Genomic DNA, 25,895 nt, shown 5'->3' with positions numbered 1-25,895 from the left:
ACCCCTTACGTTTTTTTTTTTTGGGCGAAAAATTAAGTTTCTCCAATCTTCCCAAAACTCTGGATTCTGATAGAGGGCCATGAGACTTAGACCTGAGTGCAAAAATGGAGGCTCTAGCCCCTTCCAGAGCTGAGATATCGAAACTCAAAAATTCGGCCCAAAAAAAAAACGACAGTGGTACCCCTTACGTTTTTTTTTTTGGGCGAAAAATTAAGTTTCTCCAATCTTCCCAAAACTCTGGATTCTGATAGAGGGCCATGAGACTTAGACCTGACTGCAAAAATTGAGGCTCTAGCCCCTTCCAGAGCTGAGATATCGAAACTCAAAAATTCGGCCCGAAAAAAAAACGACAGTGGTACCCCTTACGTTTTTTTTTTTGGGCGAAAAATTAAGTTTCTCCAATCTTCCCAAAACTCTGGATTCTGATAGAGGGCCATGAGACTTAGACCTGACTGCAAAAATTGAGGCTCTAGCCCCTTCCAGAGCTGAGATATCGAAACTCAAAAATTCGGCCCGAAAAAAAAACGACAGTGGTACCCCTTACGTTTTTTTTTTTTGGGCGAAAAATTAAGTTTCTCCAATCTTCCCAAAACTCTGGATTCTGATAGAGGGCCATGAGACTTAGACCTGAGTGCAAAAATGGAGGCTCTAGCACCTTCCAGAGCTGAGATATCGAAACTCAAAAATTCGTCCCGAAAAAAAAACGACAGTGGTACCCCTTACGTTTTTTTTTTTTTGGGCGAAAAATTAAGTTTCTCCAATCTTCCCAAAACTCTGGATTCTGATAGAGGGCCATGAGACTTAGACCTGAGTGCAAAAATGGAGGCTCTAGCCCCTTCCAGAGCTGAGATATCGAAACTCAAAAATTCGGCCCGAAAAAAAAAACGACAGTGGTACCCCTTACGTTTTTTTTTTTTTTGGGCGAAAAATTAAGTTTCTCCAATCTTCCCAAAACTCTGGATTCTGATAGAGGGCCATGAGACTTAGACCTGAGTGCAAAAATGGAGGCTCTAGCCCCTTCCAGAGCTGAGATATCGAAACTCAAAAATTCGCCCCGAAAAAAAAACGACAGTGGTACCCCTTACGTTTTTTTTTTTTTTGGGCGAAAAATTAAGTTTCTCCAATCTTCCCAAAACTCTGGATTCTGATAGAGGGCCATGAGACTTAGACCTGAGTGCAAAAATGGAGGCTCTAGCCCCTTCCAGAGCTGAGATATCGAAACTCAAAAATTCGGCCCGAAAAAAAAACGACAGTGGTACCCCTTACGTTTTTTTTTTTTTGGGCGAAAAATTAAGTTTCTCCAATCTTCCCAAAACTCTGTATTCTGATAGAGGGCCATGAGACTTAGACCTGAGTGCAAAAATGGAGGCTCTAGCACCTTCCAGAGCTGAGATATCGAAACTCAAAAATTCGTCCCGAAAAAAAAACGACAGTGGTACCCCTTACGTTTTTTTTTTTTGGGCGAAAAATTAAGTTTCTCCAATCTTCCCAAAACTCTGGATTCTGATAGAGGGCCATGAGACTTAGACCTGAGTGCAAAAATGGAGGCTCTAGCCCCTTCCAGAGCTGAGATATCGAAACTCAAAAATTCGGCCCGAAAAAAAAAACGACAGTGGTACCCCTTACGTTTTTTTTTTTTTGGGCGAAAAATTAAGTTTCTCCAATCTTCCCAAAACTCTGTATTCTGATAGAGGGCCATGAGACTTAGATCTGAGTGCAAAAATGGAGGCTCTAGCACCTTCCAGAGCTGAGATATCGAAACTCAAAAATTCGTCCCGAAAAAAAAACGACAGTGGTACCCCTTACGTTTTTTTTTTTTTGGGCGAAAAATTAAGTTTCTCCAATCTTCCCAAAACTCTGGATTCTGATAGAGGGCCATGAGACTTAGACCTGAGTGCAAAAATGGAGGCTCTAGCCCCTTCCAGAGCTGAGATATCGAAACTCAAAAATTCGCCCCGAAAAAAAAACGACAGTGGTACCCCTTACGTTTTTTTTTTTTGGGCGAAAAATTAAGTTTCTCCAATCTTCCCAAAACTCTGGATTCTGATAGAGGGCCATGAGACTTAGACCTGAGTGCAAAAATGGAGGCTCTAGCCCCTTCCAGAGCTGAGATATCGAAACTCAAAAATTCGTGCCGAAAAAAAAACGACAGTGGTACCCCTTACGTTTTTTTTTTTTTTTGGGCGAAAAATTAAGTTTCTCCAATCTTCCCAAAACTCTGGATTCTGATAGAGGGCCATGAGACTTAGACCTGAGTGCAAAAATGGAGGCTCTAGCCCCTTCCAGAGCTGAGATATCGAAACTAAAAAATTCGGCCCGAAAAAAAAACGACAGTGGTACCCCTTACGTTTTTTTTTTGGGCGAAAAATTAAGTTTCTCCAATCTTCCCAAAACTCTGGATTCTGATAGAGGGCCATGAGACTTAGACCTGAGTGCAAAAATGGAGGCTCTAGCCCCTTCCAGAGCTGAGATTTCGAAACTCAAAAATTCGCCCCGAAAAAAAAACGACAGTGGTACCCCTTACGTTTTTTTTTGGGCGAAAAATTAAGTTTCTCCAATCTTCCCAAAACTCTGGATTCTGATAGAGGGCCATGAGACTTAGACATGAGTGCAAAAATGGAGGCTCTAGCCCCTTCCAGAGCTGAGATATCGAAACTCAAAAATTCGGCCCGAAAAAAAAACGACAGTGGTACCCCTTACGTTTTTTTTTTTGGGGCGAAAAATTAAGTTTCTCCAATCTTCCCAAAACTCTGGATTCTGATAGAGGGCCATGAGACTTAGACCTGAGTGCAAAAATGGAGGCTCTAGCCCCTTCCAGAGCTGAGATATCGAAACTCAAAAATTCGGCCCAAAAAAAAAACGACAGTGGTACCCCTTACGTTTTTTTTTTTGGGCGAAAAATTAAGTTTCTCCAATCTTTCCAAAACTCTGGATTCTGATAGAGGGCCATGAGACTTAGACCTGAGTGCAAAAATGGAGGCTCTAGCCCCTTCCAGAGCTGAGATATCGAAACTCAAAAATTCGGCCCGAAAAAAAAACGACAGTGGTACCCCTTACGTTTTTTTTTTTTTGGGCGAAAAATTAAGTTTCTCCAATCTTCCCAAAACTCTGTATTCTGATAGAGGGCCATAAGACTTAGACCTGAGTGCAAAAATGGAGGCTCTAGCACCTTCCAGAGCTGAGATATCGAAACTCAAAAATTCGTCCCGAAAAAAAAACGACAGTGGTACCCCTTACGTTTTTTTTTTTTGGGCGAAAAATTAAGTTTCTCCAATCTTCCCAAAACTCTGGATTCTGATAGAGGGCCATGAGACTTAGACCTGAGTGCAAAAATGGAGGCTCTAGCCCCTTCCAGAGCTGAGATATCGAAACTCAAAAATTCGGCCCGAAAAAAAAACGACAGTGGTACCCCTTACGTTTTTTTTTTTTGGGCGAAAAATTAAGTTTCTCCAATCTTCCCAAAACTCTGTATTCTGATAGAGGGCCATGAGACTTAGATCTGAGTGCAAAAATGGAGGCTCTAGCACCTTCCAGAGCTGAGATATCGAAACTCAAAAATTCGTCCCGAAAAAAAAACGACAGTGGTACCCCTTACGTTTTTTTTTTTTGGGCGAAAAATTAAGTTTCTCCAATCTTCCCAAAACTCTGGATTCTGATAGAGGGCCATGAGACTTAGACCTGAGTGCAAAAATGGAGGCTCTAGCCCCTTCCAGAGCTGAGATATCGAAACTCAAAAATTCGCCCCGAAAAAAAAACGACAGTGGTACCCCTTACGTTTTTTTTTTTTGGGCGAAAAATTAAGTTTCTCCAATCTTCCCAAAACTCTGGATTCTGATAGAGGGCCATGAGACTTAGACCTGAGTGCAAAAATGGAGGCTCTAGCCCCTTCCAGAGCTGAGATATCGAAACTCAAAAATTCGTGCCGAAAAAAAAACGACAGTGGTACCCCTTACGTTTTTTTTTTTTTTGGGCGAAAAATTAAGTTTCTCCAATCTTCCCAAAACTCTGGATTCTGATAGAGGGCCATGAGACTTAGACCTGAGTGCAAAAATGGAGGCTCTAGCCCCTTCCAGAGCTGAGATATCGAAACTCAAAAATTCGGCCCGAAAAAAAAACGACAGTGGTACCCCTTACGTTTTTTTTTTGGGCGAAAAATTAAGTTTCTCCAATCTTCCCAAAACTCTGGATTCTGATAGAGGGCCATGAGACTTAGACCTGAGTGCAAAAATGGAGGCTCTAGCCCCTTCCAGAGCTGAGATTTCGAAACTCAAAAATTCGCCCCGAAAAAAAAACGACAGTGGTACCCCTTACGTTTTTTTTTGGGCGAAAAATTAAGTTTCTCCAATCTTCCCAAAACTCTGGATTCTGATAGAGGGCCATGAGACTTAGACATGAGTGCAAAAATGGAGGCTCTAGCCCCTTCCAGAGCTGAGATATCGAAACTCAAAAATTCGGCCCGAAAAAAAAACGACAGTGGTACCCCTTACGTTTTTTTTTTTGGGGCGAAAAATTAAGTTTCTCCAATCTTCCCAAAACTCTGGATTCTGATAGAGGGCCATGAGACTTAGACCTGAGTGCAAAAATGGAGGCTCTAGCCCCTTCCAGAGCTGAGATATCGAAACTCAAAAATTCGGCCCAAAAAAAAAACGACAGTGGTACCCCTTACGTTTTTTTTTTTGGGCGAAAAATTAAGTTTCTCCAATCTTTCCAAAACTCTGGATTCTGATAGAGGGCCATGAGACTTAGACCTGAGTGCAAAAATGGAGACTCTAGCACCTTCCAGAGCTGAGATATCGAAACTCAAAAATTCGTCCCGAAAAAAAAACGACAGTGGTACCCCTTACGTTTTTTTTTTTTGGGCGAAAAATTAAGTTTCTCCAATCTTCCCAAAACTCTGGATTCTGATAGAGGGCCATGAGACTTAGACCTGAGTGCAAAAATGGAGGCTCTAGCCCCTTCCAGAGCTGAGATATCGAAACTCAAAAATTCGGTCCGAAAAAAAAAACGACAGTGGTACCCCTTACGTTTTTTTTTTTTTGGGCGAAAAATTAAGTTTCTCCAATCTTCCCAAAACTCTGGATTCTGATAGAGGGCCATGAGACTTAGACCTGAGTGCAAAAATGGAGGCTCTAGCACCTTCCAGAGCTGAGATATCGAAACTCAAAAATTCGTCCCGAAAAAAAAAACGACAGTGGTACCCCTTACGTTTTTTTTTTTTTGGGCGAAAAATTAAGTTTCTCCAATCTTCCCAAAACTCTGGATTCTGATAGAGGGCCATGAGACTTAGACCTGAGTGCAAAAATGGAGGCTCTAGCCCCTTCCAGAGCTGAGATATCGAAACTCAAAAATTCGTCCCGAAAAAAAAAACGACAGTGGTACCCCTTACGTTTTTTTTTTTTTGGGCGAAAAATTAAGTTTCTCCAATCTTCCCAAAACTCTGGATTCTGATAGAGGGCCATGAGACTTAGACCTGAGTGCAAAAATGGAGGCTCTAGCCCCTTCCAGAGCTGAGATATCGAAACTCAAAAATTCGGCCCGAAAAAAAAACGACAGTGGTACCCCTTACGTTTTTTTTTTTTGGGCGAAAAATTAAGTTTCTCCAATCTTCCCAAAACTCTGGATTCTGATAGAGGGCCATGAGACTTAGACCTGAGTGCAAAAATGGAGGCTCTAGCCCCTTCCAGAGCTGAGATATCGAAACTCAAAAATTCGGCCCAAAAAAAAACGACAGTGGTACCCCTTACGTTTTTTTTTTTGGGCGAAAAATTAAGTTTCTCCAATCTTCCCAAAACTCTGGATTCTGATAGAGGGCCATGAGACTTAGACCTGACTGCAAAAATTGAGGCTCTAGCCCCTTCCAGAGCTGAGATATCGAAACTCAAAAATTCGGCCCGAAAAAAAAACGACAGTGGTACCCCTTACGTTTTTTTTTTTGGGCGAAAAATTAAGTTTCTCCAATCTTCCCAAAACTCTGGATTCTGATAGAGGGCCATGAGACTTAGACCTGACTGCAAAAATTGAGGCTCTAGCCCCTTCCAGAGCTGAGATATCGAAACTCAAAAATTCGGCCCGAAAAAAAAACGACAGTGGTACCCCTTACGTTTTTTTTTTTTGGGCGAAAAATTAAGTTTCTCCAATCTTCCCAAAACTCTGGATTCTGATAGAGGGCCATGAGACTTAGACCTGAGTGCAAAAATGGAGGCTCTAGCACCTTCCAGAGCTGAGATATCGAAACTCAAAAATTCGTCCCGAAAAAAAAACGACAGTGGTACCCCTTACGTTTTTTTTTTTTTGGGCGAAAAATTAAGTTTCTCCAATCTTCCCAAAACTCTGGATTCTGATAGAGGGCCATGAGACTTAGACCTGAGTGCAAAAATGGAGGCTCTAGCCCCTTCCAGAGCTGAGATATCGAAACTCAAAAATTCGGCCCGAAAAAAAAAACGACAGTGGTACCCCTTACGTTTTTTTTTTTTTTTGGGCGAAAAATTAAGTTTCTCCAATCTTCCCAAAACTCTGGATTCTGATAGAGGGCCATGAGACTTAGACCCGAGTGCAAAAATGGAGGCTCTAGCCCCTTCCAGAGCTGAGATATCGAAACTCAAAAATTCGGCCCGAAAAAAAAACGACAGTGGTACCCCTTACGTTTTTTTTTTTTTTTTGGGCGAAAAATTAAGTTTCTCCAATCTTCCCAAAACTCTGGATTCTGATAGAGGGCCATGAGACTTAGACCTGAGTGCAAAAATGGAGGCTCTAGCCCCTTCCAGAGCTGAGATATCGAAACTCAAAAATTCGGCCCAAAAAAAAAACGACAGTGGTACCCCTTACGTTTTTTTTTTTGGGCGAAAAATTAAGTTTCTCCAATCTTCCCAAAACTCTGGATTCTGATAGAGGGCCATGAGACTTAGACCTGACTGCAAAAATTGAGGCTCTAGCCCCTTCCAGAGCTGAGATATCGAAACTCAAAAATTCGGCCCGAAAAAAAAACGACAGTGGTACCCCTTACGTTTTTTTTTTTGGGCGAAAAATTAAGTTTCTCCAATCTTCCCAAAACTCTGGATTCTGATAGAGGGCCATGAGACTTAGACCTGACTGCAAAAATTGAGGCTCTAGCCCCTTCCAGAGCTGAGATATCGAAACTCAAAAATTCGGCCCGAAAAAAAAACGACAGTGGTACCCCTTACGTTTTTTTTTTTTGGGCGAAAAATTAAGTTTCTCCAATCTTCCCAAAACTCTGGATTCTGATAGAGGGCCATGAGACTTAGACCTGAGTGCAAAAATGGAGGCTCTAGCACCTTCCAGAGCTGAGATATCGAAACTCAAAAATTCGTCCCGAAAAAAAAACGACAGTGGTACCCCTTACGTTTTTTTTTTTTTGGGCGAAAAATTAAGTTTCTCCAATCTTCCCAAAACTCTGGATTCTGATAGAGGGCCATGAGACTTAGACCTGAGTGCAAAAATGGAGGCTCTAGCCCCTTCCAGAGCTGAGATATCGAAACTCAAAAATTCGGCCCGAAAAAAAAAACGACAGTGGTACCCCTTACGTTTTTTTTTTTTTTTGGGCGAAAAATTAAGTTTCTCCAATCTTCCCAAAACTCTGGATTCTGATAGAGGGCCATGAGACTTAGACCTGAGTGCAAAAATGGAGGCTCTAGCCCCTTCCAGAGCTGAGATATCGAAACTCAAAAATTCGCCCCGAAAAAAAAACGACAGTGGTACCCCTTACGTTTTTTTTTTTTTGGGCGAAAAATTAAGTTTCTCCAATCTTCCCAAAACTCTGGATTCTGATAGAGGGCCATGAGACTTAGACCTGAGTGCAAAAATGGAGGCTCTAGCCCCTTCCAGAGCTGAGATATCGAAACTCAAAAATTCGGCCCGAAAAAAAAACGACAGTGGTACCCCTTACGTTTTTTTTTTTTTGGGCGAAAAATTAAGTTTCTCCAATCTTCCCAAAACTCTGTATTCTGATAGAGGGCCATGAGACTTAGACCTGAGTGCAAAAATGGAGGCTCTAGCACCTTCCAGAGCTGAGATATCGAAACTCAAAAATTCGTCCCGAAAAAAAAACGACAGTGGTACCCCTTACGTTTTTTTTTTTTGGGCGAAAAATTAAGTTTCTCCAATCTTCCCAAAACTCTGGATTCTGATAGAGGGCCATGAGACTTAGACCTGAGTGCAAAAATGGAGGCTCTAGCCCCTTCCAGAGCTGAGATATCGAAACTCAAAAATTCGGCCCGAAAAAAAAAACGACAGTGGTACCCCTTACGTTTTTTTTTTTTGGGCGAAAAATTAAGTTTCTCCAATCTTCCCAAAACTCTGTATTCTGATAGAGGGCCATGAGACTTAGATCTGAGTGCAAAAATGGAGGCTCTAGCACCTTCCAGAGCTGAGATATCGAAACTCAAAAATTCGTCCCGAAAAAAAAACGACAGTGGTACCCCTTACGTTTTTTTTTTTTTGGGCGAAAAATTAAGTTTCTCCAATCTTCCCAAAACTCTGGATTCTGATAGAGGGCCATGAGACTTAGACCTGAGTGCAAAAATGGAGGCTCTAGCCCCTTCCAGAGCTGAGATATCGAAACTCAAAAATTCGCCCCGAAAAAAAAACGACAGTGGTACCCCTTACGTTTTTTTTTTTTGGGCGAAAAATTAAGTTTCTCCAATCTTCCCAAAACTCTGGATTCTGATAGAGGGCCATGAGACTTAGACCTGAGTGCAAAAATGGAGGCTCTAGCCCCTTCCAGAGCTGAGATATCGAAACTCAAAAATTCGTGCCGAAAAAAAAACGACAGTGGTACCCCTTACGTTTTTTTTTTTTTTTGGGCGAAAAATTAAGTTTCTCCAATCTTCCCAAAACTCTGGATTCTGATAGAGGGCCATGAGACTTAGACCTGAGTGCAAAAATGGAGGCTCTAGCCCCTTCCAGAGCTGAGATATCGAAACTAAAAAATTCGGCCCGAAAAAAAAACGACAGTGGTACCCCTTACGTTTTTTTTTTGGGCGAAAAATTAAGTTTCTCCAATCTTCCCAAAACTCTGGATTCTGATAGAGGGCCATGAGACTTAGACCTGAGTGCAAAAATGGAGGCTCTAGCCCCTTCCAGAGCTGAGATTTCGAAACTCAAAAATTCGCCCCGAAAAAAAAACGACAGTGGTACCCCTTACGTTTTTTTTTGGGCGAAAAATTAAGTTTCTCCAATCTTCCCAAAACTCTGGATTCTGATAGAGGGCCATGAGACTTAGACATGAGTGCAAAAATGGAGGCTCTAGCCCCTTCCAGAGCTGAGATATCGAAACTCAAAAATTCGGCCCGAAAAAAAAACGACAGTGGTACCCCTTACGTTTTTTTTTTTGGGGCGAAAAATTAAGTTTCTCCAATCTTCCCAAAACTCTGGATTCTGATAGAGGGCCATGAGACTTAGACCTGAGTGCAAAAATGGAGGCTCTAGCCCCTTCCAGAGCTGAGATATCGAAACTCAAAAATTCGGCCCAAAAAAAAAACGACAGTGGTACCCCTTACGTTTTTTTTTTTGGGCGAAAAATTAAGTTTCTCCAATCTTTCCAAAACTCTGGATTCTGATAGAGGGCCATGAGACTTAGACCTGAGTGCAAAAATGGAGGCTCTAGCCCCTTCCAGAGCTGAGATATCGAAACTCAAAAATTCGGCCCGAAAAAAAAACGACAGTGGTACCCCTTACGTTTTTTTTTTTTTGGGCGAAAAATTAAGTTTCTCCAATCTTCCCAAAACTCTGTATTCTGATAGAGGGCCATAAGACTTAGACCTGAGTGCAAAAATGGAGGCTCTAGCACCTTCCAGAGCTGAGATATCGAAACTCAAAAATTCGTCCCGAAAAAAAAACGACAGTGGTACCCCTTACGTTTTTTTTTTTTGGGCGAAAAATTAAGTTTCTCCAATCTTCCCAAAACTCTGGATTCTGATAGAGGGCCATGAGACTTAGACCTGAGTGCAAAAATGGAGGCTCTAGCCCCTTCCAGAGCTGAGATATCGAAACTCAAAAATTCGGCCCGAAAAAAAAACGACAGTGGTACCCCTTACGTTTTTTTTTTTTGGGCGAAAAATTAAGTTTCTCCAATCTTCCCAAAACTCTGTATTCTGATAGAGGGCCATGAGACTTAGATCTGAGTGCAAAAATGGAGGCTCTAGCACCTTCCAGAGCTGAGATATCGAAACTCAAAAATTCGTCCCGAAAAAAAAACGACAGTGGTACCCCTTACGTTTTTTTTTTTTGGGCGAAAAATTAAGTTTCTCCAATCTTCCCAAAACTCTGGATTCTGATAGAGGGCCATGAGACTTAGACCTGAGTGCAAAAATGGAGGCTCTAGCCCCTTCCAGAGCTGAGATATCGAAACTCAAAAATTCGCCCCGAAAAAAAAACGACAGTGGTACCCCTTACGTTTTTTTTTTTTGGGCGAAAAATTAAGTTTCTCCAATCTTCCCAAAACTCTGGATTCTGATAGAGGGCCATGAGACTTAGACCTGAGTGCAAAAATGGAGGCTCTAGCCCCTTCCAGAGCTGAGATATCGAAACTCAAAAATTCGTGCCGAAAAAAAAACGACAGTGGTACCCCTTACGTTTTTTTTTTTTTTGGGCGAAAAATTAAGTTTCTCCAATCTTCCCAAAACTCTGGATTCTGATAGAGGGCCATGAGACTTAGACCTGAGTGCAAAAATGGAGGCTCTAGCCCCTTCCAGAGCTGAGATATCGAAACTCAAAAATTCGGCCCGAAAAAAAAACGACAGTGGTACCCCTTACGTTTTTTTTTTGGGCGAAAAATTAAGTTTCTCCAATCTTCCCAAAACTCTGGATTCTGATAGAGGGCCATGAGACTTAGACCTGAGTGCAAAAATGGAGGCTCTAGCCCCTTCCAGAGCTGAGATTTCGAAACTCAAAAATTCGCCCCGAAAAAAAAACGACAGTGGTACCCCTTACGTTTTTTTTTGGGCGAAAAATTAAGTTTCTCCAATCTTCCCAAAACTCTGGATTCTGATAGAGGGCCATGAGACTTAGACATGAGTGCAAAAATGGAGGCTCTAGCCCCTTCCAGAGCTGAGATATCGAAACTCAAAAATTCGGCCCGAAAAAAAAACGACAGTGGTACCCCTTACGTTTTTTTTTTTGGGGCGAAAAATTAAGTTTCTCCAATCTTCCCAAAACTCTGGATTCTGATAGAGGGCCATGAGACTTAGACCTGAGTGCAAAAATGGAGGCTCTAGCCCCTTCCAGAGCTGAGATATCGAAACTCAAAAATTCGGCCCAAAAAAAAAACGACAGTGGTACCCCTTACGTTTTTTTTTTTGGGCGAAAAATTAAGTTTCTCCAATCTTTCCAAAACTCTGGATTCTGATAGAGGGCCATGAGACTTAGACCTGAGTGCAAAAATGGAGACTCTAGCACCTTCCAGAGCTGAGATATCGAAACTCAAAAATTCGTCCCGAAAAAAAAACGACAGTGGTACCCCTTACGTTTTTTTTTTTTGGGCGAAAAATTAAGTTTCTCCAATCTTCCCAAAACTCTGGATTCTGATAGAGGGCCATGAGACTTAGACCTGAGTGCAAAAATGGAGGCTCTAGCCCCTTCCAGAGCTGAGATATCGAAACTCAAAAATTCGGTCCGAAAAAAAAAACGACAGTGGTACCCCTTACGTTTTTTTTTTTTTTGGGCGAAAAATTAAGTTTCTCCAATCTTCCCAAAACTCTGGATTCTGATAGAGGGCCATGAGACTTAGACCTGAGTGCAAAAATGGAGGCTCTAGCACCTTCCAGAGCTGAGATATCGAAACTCAAAAATTCGTCCCGAAAAAAAAAACGACAGTGGTACCCCTTACGTTTTTTTTTTTTTGGGCGAAAAATTAAGTTTCTCCAATCTTCCCAAAACTCTGGATTCTGATAGAGGGCCATGAGACTTAGACCTGAGTGCAAAAATGGAGGCTCTAGCCCCTTCCAGAGCTGAGATATCGAAACTCAAAAATTCGTCCCGAAAAAAAAAACGACAGTGGTACCCCTTACGTTTTTTTTTTTTTGGGCGAAAAATTAAGTTTCTCCAATCTTCCCAAAACTCTGGATTCTGATAGAGGGCCATGAGACTTAGACCTGAGTGCAAAAATGGAGGCTCTAGCCCCTTCCAGAGCTGAGATATCGAAACTCAAAAATTCGGCCCGAAAAAAAAACGACAGTGGTACCCCTTACGTTTTTTTTTTTTGGGCGAAAAATTAAGTTTCTCCAATCTTCCCAAAACTCTGGATTCTGATAGAGGGCCATGAGACTTAGACCTGAGTGCAAAAATGGAGGCTCTAGCCCCTTCCAGAGCTGAGATATCGAAACTCAAAAATTCGGCCCAAAAAAAAAACGACAGTGGTACCCCTTACGTTTTTTTTTTGGGCGAAAAATTAAGTTTCTCCAATCTTCCCAAAACTCTGGATTCTGATAGAGGGCCATGAGACTTAGACCTGACTGCAAAAATTGAGGCTCTAGCCCCTTCCAGAGCTGAGATATCGAAACTCAAAAATTCGGCCCGAAAAAAAAACGACAGTGGTACCCCTTACGTTTTTTTTTTTGGGCGAAAAATTAAGTTTCTCCAATCTTCCCAAAACTCTGGATTCTGATAGAGGGCCATGAGACTTAGACCTGACTGCAAAAATTGAGGCTCTAGCCCCTTCCAGAGCTGAGATATCGAAACTCAAAAATTCGGCCCGAAAAAAAAACGACAGTGGTACCCCTTACGTTTTTTTTTTTTGGGCGAAAAATTAAGTTTCTCCAATCTTCCCAAAACTCTGGATTCTGATAGAGGGCCATGAGACTTAGACCTGAGTGCAAAAATGGAGGCTCTAGCACCTTCCAGAGCTGAGATATCGAAACTCAAAAATTCGTCCCGAAAAAAAAACGACAGTGGTACCCCTTACGTTTTTTTTTTTTTGGGCGAAAAATTAAGTTTCTCCAATCTTCCCAAAACTCTGGATTCTGATAGAGGGCCATGAGACTTAGACCTGAGTGCAAAAATGGAGGCTCTAGCCCCTTCCAGAGCTGAGATATCGAAACTCAAAAATTCGGCCCGAAAAAAAAAACGACAGTGGTACCCCTTACGTTTTTTTTTTTTTTTGGGCGAAAAATTAAGTTTCTCCAATCTTCCCAAAACTCTGGATTCTGATAGAGGGCCATGAGACTTAGACCCGAGTGCAAAAATGGAGGCTCTAGCCCCTTCCAGAGCTGAGATATCGAAACTCAAAAATTCGGCCCGAAAAAAAAACGACAGTGGTACCCCTTACGTTTTTTTTTTTTTTTTGGGCGAAAAATTAAGTTTCTCCAATCTTCCCAAAACTCTGGATTCTGATAGAGGGCCATGAGACTTAGACCCGAGTGCAAAAATGGAGGCTCTAGCCCCTTCCAGAGCTGAGATATCGAAACTCAAAAATTCGTCCCGAAAAAAAAACGACAGTGGTACCCCTTACGTTTTTTTTTTTTGGGCGAAAAATTAAGTTTCTCCAATCTTCCCAAAACTCTGGATTCTGATAGAGGGCCATGAGACTTAGACCTGAGTGCAAAAATGGAGGCTCTAGCCCCTTCCAGAGCTGAGATATCGAAACTCAAAAATTCGTCCCGAAAAAAAAACGACAGTGGTACCCCTTACGTTTTTTTTTTTTGGGCGAAAAATTAAGTTTCTCCAATCTTCCCAAAACTCTGGATTCTGATAGAGGGCCATGAGACTTAGACCTGAGTGCAAAAATGGAGGCTCTAGCCCCTTCCAGAGCTGAGATATCGAAACTCAAAAATTCGGCCCGAAAAAAAAACGACAGTGGTACCCCTTACGTTTTTTTTTTTTGGGGCGAAAAATTAAGTTTCTCCAATCTTCCCAAAACTCTGGATTCTGATAGAGGGCCATGAGACTTAGACCTGAGTGCAAAAATGGAGGCTCTAGCCCCTTCCAGAGCTGAGATATCGAAACTCAAAAATTCGTCCCGAAAAAAAAACGACAGTGGTACCCCTTACGTTTTTTTTTTTTGGGGCGAAAAATTAAGTTTCTCCAATCTTTCCAAAACTCTGGATTCTGATAGAGGGTCATGAGACTTAGACCTGAGTGCAAAAATGGAGGCTCTATCCCCTTCCAGAGCTGAGATATCGAAACTCAAAAATTCGGCCCAAAAAAAAAAACGACAGTGGTACCCCTTACGTTTTTTTTTTTTGGGCGAAAAATTAAGTTTCTCCAATCTTCCCAAAACTCTGGATACTGATAGAGGGTCGTGAGACTTAGACCTGAGTGCAAAAATGGAGGCTCTAGCCCCTTCCAGAGCTGAGATATCGAAACTCAAAAATTCGGCCCGAAAAAAAAACGACAGTGGTACCCCTTACGTTTTGTTTTTTTTTGGGCGAAAAATTAAGTTTCTCCAATCTTCCCAAAACTCTGGATTCTGATAGAGGGCCATGAGACTTAGACCCGAGTGCAAAAATGGAGGCTCTAGCCCCTTACCAGAGCTGAGATATCGAAACTCAAAAATTTGTCCCGAAAAAAAAAAATGACAGTGGTACCCCTTACGTTTTTTTTTTTTGGGTGAAAAATTAAGTTTCTCCAATCTTCCCAAAACTCTCGATTCTGATAGAGGGCCATGAGACTTAGACCTGAGTGCAAAAATGGAGGCTCTAGCCCCTTCCAGAGCTGAGATATCGAAACTCAAAAATTCGGCCCGAAAAAAAAACGACAGTGGTACCCCTTACGTTTTTTTTTTTGGGCGAAAAATTAAGTTTCTCCAATCTTCCCAAAACTCTGGATTCTGATAGAGGGCCATGAGACTTAGACCTGAGTGCAAAAATGGAGGCTCTAGCCCCTTCCAGAGCTGAGATATCGAAACTCAAAAATTCGCCCCGAAAAAAAAACGACAGTGGTACCCCTTACTTTTTTTTTTTTTTGGGCGAAAAATTAAGTTTCTCCAATCTTCCCAAAACTCTGGATTCTGATAGAGGGCCATGAGACTTAGACCTGAGTGCAAAAATGGAGGCTCTAGCCCCTTCCAGAGCTGAGATATCGAAACTCAAAAATTCGTGCCGAAAAAAAAAAGACAGGGGCACCCATTACGTTTTTTTTTTTTTGGGCGAAAAATTAAGTTTCTCCAATCTTCCCAAAACTCTGTATTCTGATAGAGGGCCATGAGACTTAGACCTGAGTGCAAAAATGGAGGCTCTAGCACCTTCCAGAGCTGAGATATCGAAACTCAAAAATTCGTCCCGAAAAAAAAACGACAGTGGTACCCCTTACGTTTTTTTTTTTTGGGCGAAAAATTAAGTTTCTCCAATCTTCCCAAAACTCTGGATTCTGATAGAGGGCCATGAGACTTAGACCTGAGTGCAAAAATGGAGGCTCTAGCCCCTTCCAGAGCTGAGATATCGAAACTCAAAAATTCGTGCCGAAAAAAAAACGACAGTGGTACCCCTTACGTTTTTTTTTTTTGGGCGAAAAATTAAGTTTCTCCAATCTTCCCAAAACTCTGGATTCTGATAGAGGGCCATGAGACTTAGACCTGAGTGCAAAAATGGAGGCTCTAGCCCCTTCCGGAGCTGAGATATCGAAACTCAAAAATTCGGCCCGAAAAAAAAAACGACAGTGGTACCCCTTACGTTTTTTTTTTTTTTGGGCGAAAAATTAAGTTTCTCCAATCTTCCCAAAACTCTGGATTCTGATAGAGGGCCATGAGACTTAGACCCGAGTGCAAAAATGGAGGCTCTAGCCCCTTCCAGAGCTGAGATATCGAAACTCAAAAATTCGGCCCGAAAAAAAAACGACAGTGGTACCCCTTACGTTTTTTTTTTTTTTTTGGGCGAAAAATTAAGTTTCTCCAATCTTCCCAAAACTCTGGATTCTGATAGAGGGCCATGAGACTTAGACCCGAGTGCAAAAATGGAGGCTCTAGCCCCTTCCAGAGCTGAGATATCGAAACTCAAAAATTCGTCCCGAAAAAAAAACGACAGTGGTACCCCTTACGTTTTTTTTTTTTGGGCGAAAAATTAAGTTTCTCCAATCTTCCCAAAACTCTGGATTCTGATAGAGGGCCATGAGACTTAGACCTGAGTGCAAAAATGGAGGCTCTAGCCCCTTCCAGAGCTGAGATATCGAAACTCAAAAATTCGGCCCGAAAAAAAAACGACAGTGGTACCCCTTACGTTTTTTTTTTTTGGGCGAAAAATTAAGTTTCTCCAATCTTCCCAAAACTCTGGATTCTGATAGAGGGCCATGAGACTTAGACCTGAGTGCAAAAATGGAGGCTCTAGCCCCTTCCAGAGCTGAGATATCGAAACTCAAAAATTCGCCCCGAAAAAAAAACGACAGTGGTACCCCTTACTTTTTTTTTTTTTGGGCGAAAAATTAAGTTTCTCCAATCTTCCCAAAACTCTGTATTCTGATAGAGGGCCATGAGACTTAGACCTGAGTGCAAAAATGGAGGCTCTAGCACCTTCCAGAGCTGAGATATCGAAACTCAAAAATTCGTCCCGAAAAAAAAACGACAGTGGTACCCCTTACGTTTTTTTTTTTTGGGCGAAAAATTAAGTTTCTCCAATCTTCCCAAAACTCTGGATTCTGATAGAGGGCCATGAGACTTAGACCTGAGTGCAAAAATGGAGGCTCTAGCCCCTTCCAGAGCTGAGATATCGAAACTCAAAAATTCGTGCCGAAAAAAAAACGACAGTGGTACCCCTTACGTTTTTTTTTTTTGGGCGAAAAATTAAGTTTCTCCAATCTTCCCAAAACTCTGGATTCTGATAGAGGGCCATGAGACTTAGACCTGAGTGCAAAAATGGTGGCTCTAGCCCCTTCCAGAGCTGAGATATCGAAACTCAAAAATTCGCCCCGAAAAAAAAACGACAGTGGTACCCCTTACGTTTTTTTTTTGGGCGAAAAATTAAGTTTCTCCAATCTTCACAAAACTCTGGATTCTGATAGAGGGCCATGAGACTTAGACCTGAGTGCAAAAATGGAGGCTCTAGCCCCTTCCAGAGCTGAGATATCGAAACTCAAAAATTCGTCCCGAAAAAAAAACGACAGTGGTACCCCTTACGTTTTTTTTTTTTTGGGCGAAAAATTAAGTTTCTCCAATCTTCCCAAAACTCTGGATTCTGATAGAGGGTCATGAGACTTAGACCTGAGTGCAAAAATGGAGGCTCTAGCCCCTTCCAGAGCTGAGATATCGAAACTCAAAAATTCGGCCCGAAAAAAAAAACGACAGTGGTACCCCTTACGTTTTTTTTTTTGGGCGAAAAATTAAGTTTCTCCAATCTTCCCAAAACTCTGGATTCTGATAGAGGGCCATGAGACTTAGACCCGAGTGCAAAAATGGAGGCTCTAGCCCCTTCCAGAGCTGAGATATCGAAACTCAAAAATTTGTCCCGAAAAAAAAACGACAGTGGTACCCCTTACGTTTTTTTTTTTTTGGGCGAAAAATTAAGTTTCTCCAATCTTCCCAAAACTCTGGATTCTGATAGAGGGCCATGAGACTTAGACCTGAGAGCAAAAATGGAGGCTCTAGCCCCTTCCAGAGCTGAGATATCGAAACTCAAAAATTCGGCCCAAAAAAAAAACGACAGTGGTACCCCTTACGTTTTTTTTTTTTTGGGCGAAAAAATAAGTTTCTCCAATCTTCCCAAAACTCTGGATTCTGATAGAGGGCCATGAGACTTAGACCTGAGAGCAAAAATGGAGGCTCTAGCCCCTTCCAGAGCTGAGATATCGAAACTCAAAAATTCGGCCCAAAAAAAAACGACAGTGGTACCCCTTACGTTTTTTTTTTTTTGGGCGAAAAATTAAGTTTCTCCAATCTTCCCAAAACTCTGGATTCTGATAGAGGGCCATGAGACTTAGACCTGAGTGCAAAAATGGAGGCTCTAGCCCCTTCCAGAGCTGAGATATCGAAACTCAAAAATTCGTCCCGAAAAAAAAACGACAGTGGTACCCCTTACGTTTTTTTTTTTTTGGGCGAAAAATTAAGTTTCTCCAATCTTCCCAAAACTCTGGATTCTGATAGAGGGTCAAAAGACTTAGACCTGAGTGCAAAAATGGAGGCTCTAGCCCCTTCCAGAGCTGAGATATCGAAACTCAAAAATTCGGCCCGAAAAAAAAAAACGACAGTGGTACCCCTTACGTTTTTTTTTTGGGCGAAAAATTAAGTTTCTCCAATCTTCCCAAAACTCTGGATTCTGATAGAGGGCCATGAGACTTAGACCTGAGTGCAAAAATGGAGGCTCTAGCCCCTTCCAGAGCTGAGATATCGAAACTCAAAAATTCGGCCCGAAAAAAAAACGACAGTGGTACCCCTTACGTTTTTTTTTTTTGGGCGAAAAATTAAGTTTCTCCAATCTTCCCAAAACTCTGGATTCTGATAGAGGGTCATGAGACTTAGACCTGAGTGCAAAAATGGAGGCTCTAGCCCCTTCCAGAGCTGAGATATCGAAACTCAAAAATTCGGCCCGAAAAAAAAAACGACAGTGGTACCCCTTACGTTTTTTTTTTTTGGGCGAAAAATTAAGTTTCTCCAATCTTCCCAAAACTCTGGATTCTGATAGAGGGCCATGAGACTTAGACCTGAGTGCAAAAATGGAGGCTCTAGCCCCTTCCAGAGCTGAGATATCGAAACTCAAAAATTCGTCCCGAAAAAAAAAAACGACAGTGGTACCCCTTACGTTTTTTTTTTTGGGCGAAAAATTAAGTTTCTCCAATCTTCCCAAAACTCTGGATTCTGATAGAGGGCCATGAGACTTAGACCTGAGTGCAAAAATGGAGGCTCTAGCCCCTTCCAGAGCTGAGATATCGAAACTCAAAAATTTGGCCCGAAAAAAAAACGACAGTGGTACCCCTTACGTTTTTTTTTTTGGGCGAAAAATTAAGTTTCTCCAATCTTCCCAAAACTCTGGATTCTGATAGAGGGCCATGAGACTTAGACCTGAGTGCAAAAATGGAGGCTCTAGCCCCTTCCAGAGCTGAGATATCGAAACTCAAAAATTCGTCCCGAAAAAAAAAAACGACAGTGGTACCCCTTACGTTTTTTTTTTTTTTGGCGAAAAATTAAGTTTCTCCAATCTTCCCAAAACTCTGGATTCTGATAGAGGGCCATGAGACTTAGACCTGAGTGCAAAAATGGAGGCTCTAGCCCCTTCCAGAGCTGAGATATCGAAACTCAAAAATTCGTGCCGAAAAAAAAAACGACAGTGGTACCCCTTACGTTTTTTTTTTTGGGCGAAAAATTACGTTTCTCCAATCTTCCCAAAACTCTGGATTCTGATAGAGGGCCATGAGACTTAGACCTGAGTGCAAAAATGGAGGCTCTAGCCCCTTCCAGAGCTGAGATATCGAAACTCAAAAATTCGGCCCGAAAAAAAAACGACAGTGGTACCCCTTACGTTTTTTTTTTTTGGGCGAAAAATTAAGTTTCTCCAATCTTCCCAAAACTCTGGATTCTGATAGAGGGCCATGAGACTTAGACCTGAGTGCAAAAATGGAGGCTCTAGCCCCTTCCAGAGCTGAGATATCGAAACTCAAAAATTCGCCCCGAAAAAAAAACGACAGTGGTACCCCTTACGGTTTTTTTTTTTTTGGGCGAAAAATTAAGTTTCTCCAATCTTCCCAAAACTCTGGATTCTGATAGAGGGCCATGAGACTTAGACCTGAGTGCAAAAATGGAGGCTCTAGCCCCTTCCAGAGCTGAGATATCGAAACTCAAAAATTCGGCCCGAAAAAAAAACGACAGTGGTACCCCTTACGTTTTTTTTTTTTTGGGCGAAAAATTAAGTTTCTCCAATCTTCCCAAAACTCTGTATTCTGATAGAGGGCCATGAGACTTAGACCTGAGTGCAAAAATGGAGGCTCTAGCACCTTCCAGAGCTGAGATATCGAAACTCAAAAATTCGTCCCGAAAAAAAAACGACAGTGGTACCCCTTACGTTTTTTTTTTTGGGCGAAAAATTAAGTTTCTCCAATCTTCCCAAAACTCTGGATTCTGATAGAGGGCCATGAGACTTAGACCTGAGTGCAAAAATGGAGGCTCTAGCCCCTTCCAGAGCTGAGATATCGAAACTCAAAAATTCGCCCCGAAAAAAAAACGACAGTGGTACCCCTTACGTTTTTTTTTTTTGGGCGAAAAATTAAGTTTCTCCAATCTTCCCAAAACTCTGGATTCTGATAGAGGGCCATGAGACTTAGACCTGAGTGCAAAAATGGAGGCTCTAGCCCCTTCCAGAGCTGAGATATCGAAACTCAAAAATTCGTGCCGAAAAAAAAACGACAGTGGTACCCCTTACGTTTTTTTTTTTTTTTGGGCGAAAAATTAAGTTTCTCCAATCTTCCCAAAACTCTGGATTCTGATAGAGGGCCATGAGACTTAGACCTGAGTGCAAAAATGGAGGCTCTAGCCCCTTCCAGAGCTGAGATATCGAAACTAAAAAATTCGGCCCGAAAAAAAAACGACAGTGGTACCCCTTACGTTTTTTTTTTGGGCGAAAAATTAAGTTTCTCCAATCTTCCCAAAACTCTGGATTCTGATAGAGGGCCATGAGACTTAGACCTGAGTGCAAAAATGGAGGCTCTAGCCCCTTCCAGAGCTGAGATTTCGAAACTCAAAAATTCGCCCCGAAAAAAAAACGACAGTGGTACCCCTTACGTTTTTTTTTGGGCGAAAAATTAAGTTTCTCCAATCTTCCCAAAACTCTGGATTCTGATAGAGGGCCATGAGACTTAGACATGAGTGCAAAAATGGAGGCTCTAGCCCCTTCCAGAGCTGAGATATCGAAACTCAAAAATTCGGCCCGAAAAAAAAACGACAGTGGTACCCCTTACGTTTTTTTTTTTGGGGCGAAAAATTAAGTTTCTCCAATCTTCCCAAAACTCTGGATTCTGATAGAGGGCCATGAGACTTAGACCTGAGTGCAAAAATGGAGGCTCTAGCCCCTTCCAGAGCTGAGATATCGAAACTCAAAAATTCGGCCCAAAAAAAAAACGACAGTGGTACCCCTTACGTTTTTTTTTTTGGGCGAAAAATTAAGTTTCTCCAATCTTTCCAAAACTCTGGATTCTGATAGAGGGCCATGAGACTTAGACCTGAGTGCAAAAATGGAGGCTCTAGCCCCTTCCAGAGCTGAGATATCGAAACTCAAAAATTCGGCCCGAAAAAAAAACGACAGTGGTACCCCTTACGTTTTTTTTTTTTTTTGGGCGAAAAATTAAGTTTCTCCAATCTTCCCAAAACTCTGTATTCTGATAGAGGGCCATAAGACTTAGACCTGAGTGCAAAAATGGAGGCTCTAGCACCTTCCAGAGCTGAGATATCGAAACTCAAAAATTCGTCCCGAAAAAAAAACGACAGTGGTACCCCTTACGTTTTTTTTTTTTGGGCGAAAAATTAAGTTTCTCCAATCTTCCCAAAACTCTGGATTCTGATAGAGGGCCATGAGACTTAGACCTGAGTGCAAAAATGGAGGCTCTAGCCCCTTCCAGAGCTGAGATATCGAAACTCAAAAATTCGGCCCGAAAAAAAAACGACAGTGGTACCCCTTACGTTTTTTTTTTTTGGGCGAAAAATTAAGTTTCTCCAATCTTCCCAAAACTCTGTATTCTGATAGAGGGCCATGAGACTTAGATCTGAGTGCAAAAATGGAGGCTCTAGCACCTTCCAGAGCTGAGATATCGAAACTCAAAAATTCGTCCCGAAAAAAAAACGACAGTGGTACCCCTTACGTTTTTTTTTTTTGGGCGAAAAATTAAGTTTCTCCAATCTTCCCAAAACTCTGGATTCTGATAGAGGGCCATGAGACTTAGACCTGAGTGCAAAAATGGAGGCTCTAGCCCCTTCCAGAGCTGAGATATCGAAACTCAAAAATTCGCCCCGAAAAAAAAACGACAGTGGTACCCCTTACGTTTTTTTTTTTTGGGCGAAAAATTAAGTTTCTCCAATCTTCCCAAAACTCTGGATTCTGATAGAGGGCCATGAGACTTAGACCTGAGTGCAAAAATGGAGGCTCTAGCCCCTTCCAGAGCTGAGATATCGAAACTCAAAAATTCGTGCCGAAAAAAAAACGACAGTGGTACCCCTTACGTTTTTTTTTTTTTTTGGGCGAAAAATTAAGTTTCTCCAATCTTCCCAAAACTCTGGATTCTGATAGAGGGCCATGAGACTTAGACCTGACTGCAAAAATTGAGGCTCTAGCCCCTTCCAGAGCTGAGATATCGAAACTCAAAAATTCGGCCCGAAAAAAAAACGACAGTGGTACCCCTTACGTTTTTTTTTTTTGGGCGAAAAATTAAGTTTCTCCAATCTTCCCAAAACTCTGGATTCTGATAGAGGGCCATGAGACTTAGACCTGAGTGCAAAAATGGAGGCTCTAGCACCTTCCAGAGCTGAGATATCGAAACTCAAAAATTCGTCCCGAAAAAAAAACGACAGTGGTACCCCTTACGTTTTTTTTTTTTGGGCGAAAAATTAAGTTTCTCCAATCTTCCCAAAACTCTGGATTCTGATAGAGGGCCATGAGACTTAGACCTGAGTGCAAAAATGGAGGCTCTAGCCCCTTCCAGAGCTGAGATATCGAAACTCAAAAATTCGGCCCGAAAAAAAAAACGACAGTGGTACCCCTTACGTTTTTTTTTTTTTTGGGCGAAAAATTAAGTTTCTCCAATCTTCCCAAAACTCTGGATTCTGATAGAGGGCCATGAGACTTAGACCCGAGTGCAAAAATGGAGGCTCTAGCCCCTTCCAGAGCTGAGATATCGAAACTCAAAAATTCGGCCCGAAAAAAAAACGACAGTGGTACCCCTTACGTTTTTTTTTTTTTTTTGGGCGAAAAATTAAGTTTCTCCAATCTTCCCAAAACTCTGGATTCTGATAGAGGGCCATGAGACTTAGACCTGAGTGCAAAAATGGAGGCTCTAGCCCCTTCCAGAGCTGAGATATCGAAACTCAAAAATTCGGCCCAAAAAAAAAACGACAGTGGTACCCCTTACGTTTTTTTTTTTGGGCGAAAAATTAAGTTTCTCCAATCTTCCCAAAACTCTGGATTCTGATAGAGGGCCATGAGACTTAGACCTGACTGCAAAAATTGAGGCTCTAGCCCCTTCCAGAGCTGAGATATCGAAACTCAAAAATTCGGCCCGAAAAAAAAACGACAGTGGTACCCCTTACGTTTTTTTTTTTGGGCGAAAAATTAAGTTTCTCCAATCTTCCCAAAACTCTGGATTCTGATAGAGGGCCATGAGACTTAGACCTGACTGCAAAAATTGAGGCTCTAGCCCCTTCCAGAGCTGAGATATCGAAACTCAAAAATTCGGCCCGAAAAAAAAACGACAGTGGTACCCCTTACGTTTTTTTTTTTTGGGCGAAAAATTAAGTTTCTCCAATCTTCCCAAAACTCTGGATTCTGATAGAGGGCCATGAGACTTAGACCTGAGTGCAAAAATGGAGGCTCTAGCACCTTCCAGAGCTGAGATATCGAAACTCAAAAATTCGTCCCGAAAAAAAAACGACAGTGGTACCCCTTACGTTTTTTTTTTTTTGGGCGAAAAATTAAGTTTCTCCAATCTTCCCAAAACTCTGGATTCTGATAGAGGGCCATGAGACTTAGACCTGAGTGCAAAAATGGAGGCTCTAGCCCCTTCCAGAGCTGAGATATCGAAACTCAAAAATTCGGCCCGAAAAAAAAAACGACAGTGGTACCCCTTACGTTTTTTTTTTTTTTTGGGCGAAAAATTAAGTTTCTCCAATCTTCCCAAAACTCTGGATTCTGATAGAGGGCCATGAGACTTAGACCTGAGTGCAAAAATGGAGGCTCTAGCCCCTTCCAGAGCTGAGATATCGAAACTCAAAAATTCGCCCCGAAAAAAAAACGACAGTGGTACCCCTTACGTTTTTTTTTTTTTGGGCGAAAAATTAAGTTTCTCCAATCTTCCCAAAACTCTGGATTCTGATAGAGGGCCATGAGACTTAGACCTGAGTGCAAAAATGGAGGCTCTAGCCCCTTCCAGAGCTGAGATATCGAAACTCAAAAATTCGGCCCGAAAAAAAAACGACAGTGGTACCCCTTACGTTTTTTTTTTTTTGGGCGAAAAATTAAGTTTCTCCAATCTTCCCAAAACTCTGTATTCTGATAGAGGGCCATGAGACTTAGACCTGAGTGCAAAAATGGAGGCTCTAGCACCTTCCAGAGCTGAGATATCGAAACTCAAAAATTCGTCCCGAAAAAAAAACGACAGTGGTACCCCTTACGTTTTTTTTTTTTGGGCGAAAAATTAAGTTTCTCCAATCTTCCCAAAACTCTGGATTCTGATAGAGGGCCATGAGACTTAGACCTGAGTGCAAAAATGGAGGCTCTAGCCCCTTCCAGAGCTGAGATATCGAAACTCAAAAATTCGGCCCGAAAAAAAAAACGACAGTGGTACCCCTTACGTTTTTTTTTTTTGGGCGAAAAATTAAGTTTCTCCAATCTTCCCAAAACTCTGTATTCTGATAGAGGGCCATGAGACTTAGATCTGAGTGCAAAAATGGAGGCTCTAGCACCTTCCAGAGCTGAGATATCGAAACTCAAAAATTCGTCCCGAAAAAAAAACGACAGTGGTACCCCTTACGTTTTTTTTTTTTTGGGCGAAAAATTAAGTTTCTCCAATCTTCCCAAAACTCTGGATTCTGATAGAGGGCCATGAGACTTAGACCTGAGTGCAAAAATGGAGGCTCTAGCCCCTTCCAGAGCTGAGATATCGAAACTCAAAAATTCGCCCCGAAAAAAAAACGACAGTGGTACCCCTTACGTTTTTTTTTTTTGGGCGAAAAATTAAGTTTCTCCAATCTTCCCAAAACTCTGGATTCTGATAGAGGGCCATGAGACTTAGACCTGAGTGCAAAAATGGAGGCTCTAGCCCCTTCCAGAGCTGAGATATCGAAACTCAAAAATTCGTGCCGAAAAAAAAACGACAGTGGTACCCCTTACGTTTTTTTTTTTTTTTGGGCGAAAAATTAAGTTTCTCCAATCTTCCCAAAACTCTGGATTCTGATAGAGGGCCATGAGACTTAGACCTGAGTGCAAAAATGGAGGCTCTAGCCCCTTCCAGAGCTGAGATATCGAAACTAAAAAATTCGGCCCGAAAAAAAAACGACAGTGGTACCCCTTACGTTTTTTTTTTGGGCGAAAAATTAAGTTTCTCCAATCTTCCCAAAACTCTGGATTCTGATAGAGGGCCATGAGACTTAGACCTGAGTGCAAAAATGGAGGCTCTAGCCCCTTCCAGAGCTGAGATTTCGAAACTCAAAAATTCGCCCCGAAAAAAAAACGACAGTGGTACCCCTTACGTTTTTTTTTGGGCGAAAAATTAAGTTTCTCCAATCTTCCCAAAACTCTGGATTCTGATAGAGGGCCATGAGACTTAGACATGAGTGCAAAAATGGAGGCTCTAGCCCCTTCCAGAGCTGAGATATCGAAACTCAAAAATTCGGCCCGAAAAAAAAACGACAGTGGTACCCCTTACGTTTTTTTTTTTGGGGCGAAAAATTAAGTTTCTCCAATCTTCCCAAAACTCTGGATTCTGATAGAGGGCCATGAGACTTAGACCTGAGTGCAAAAATGGAGGCTCTAGCCCCTTCCAGAGCTGAGATATCGAAACTCAAAAATTCGGCCCAAAAAAAAAACGACAGTGGTACCCCTTACGTTTTTTTTTTTGGGCGAAAAATTAAGTTTCTCCAATCTTTCCAAAACTCTGGATTCTGATAGAGGGCCATGAGACTTAGACCTGAGTGCAAAAATGGAGGCTCTAGCCCCTTCCAGAGCTGAGATATCGAAACTCAAAAATTCGGCCCGAAAAAAAAACGACAGTGGTACCCCTTACGTTTTTTTTTTTTTGGGCGAAAAATTAAGTTTCTCCAATCTTCC

The sequence above is a fragment of the Pimephales promelas genome, chromosome 2, assembly GCF_988280905.1.
Source record: "Pimephales promelas chromosome 2, fPimPro1.hap1.1, whole genome shotgun sequence".
In the NCBI taxonomy this organism is placed as follows: domain Eukaryota; kingdom Metazoa; phylum Chordata; class Actinopteri; order Cypriniformes; family Leuciscidae; genus Pimephales; species Pimephales promelas.
Note: the sequence above shows the minus strand (reverse complement) of the source record.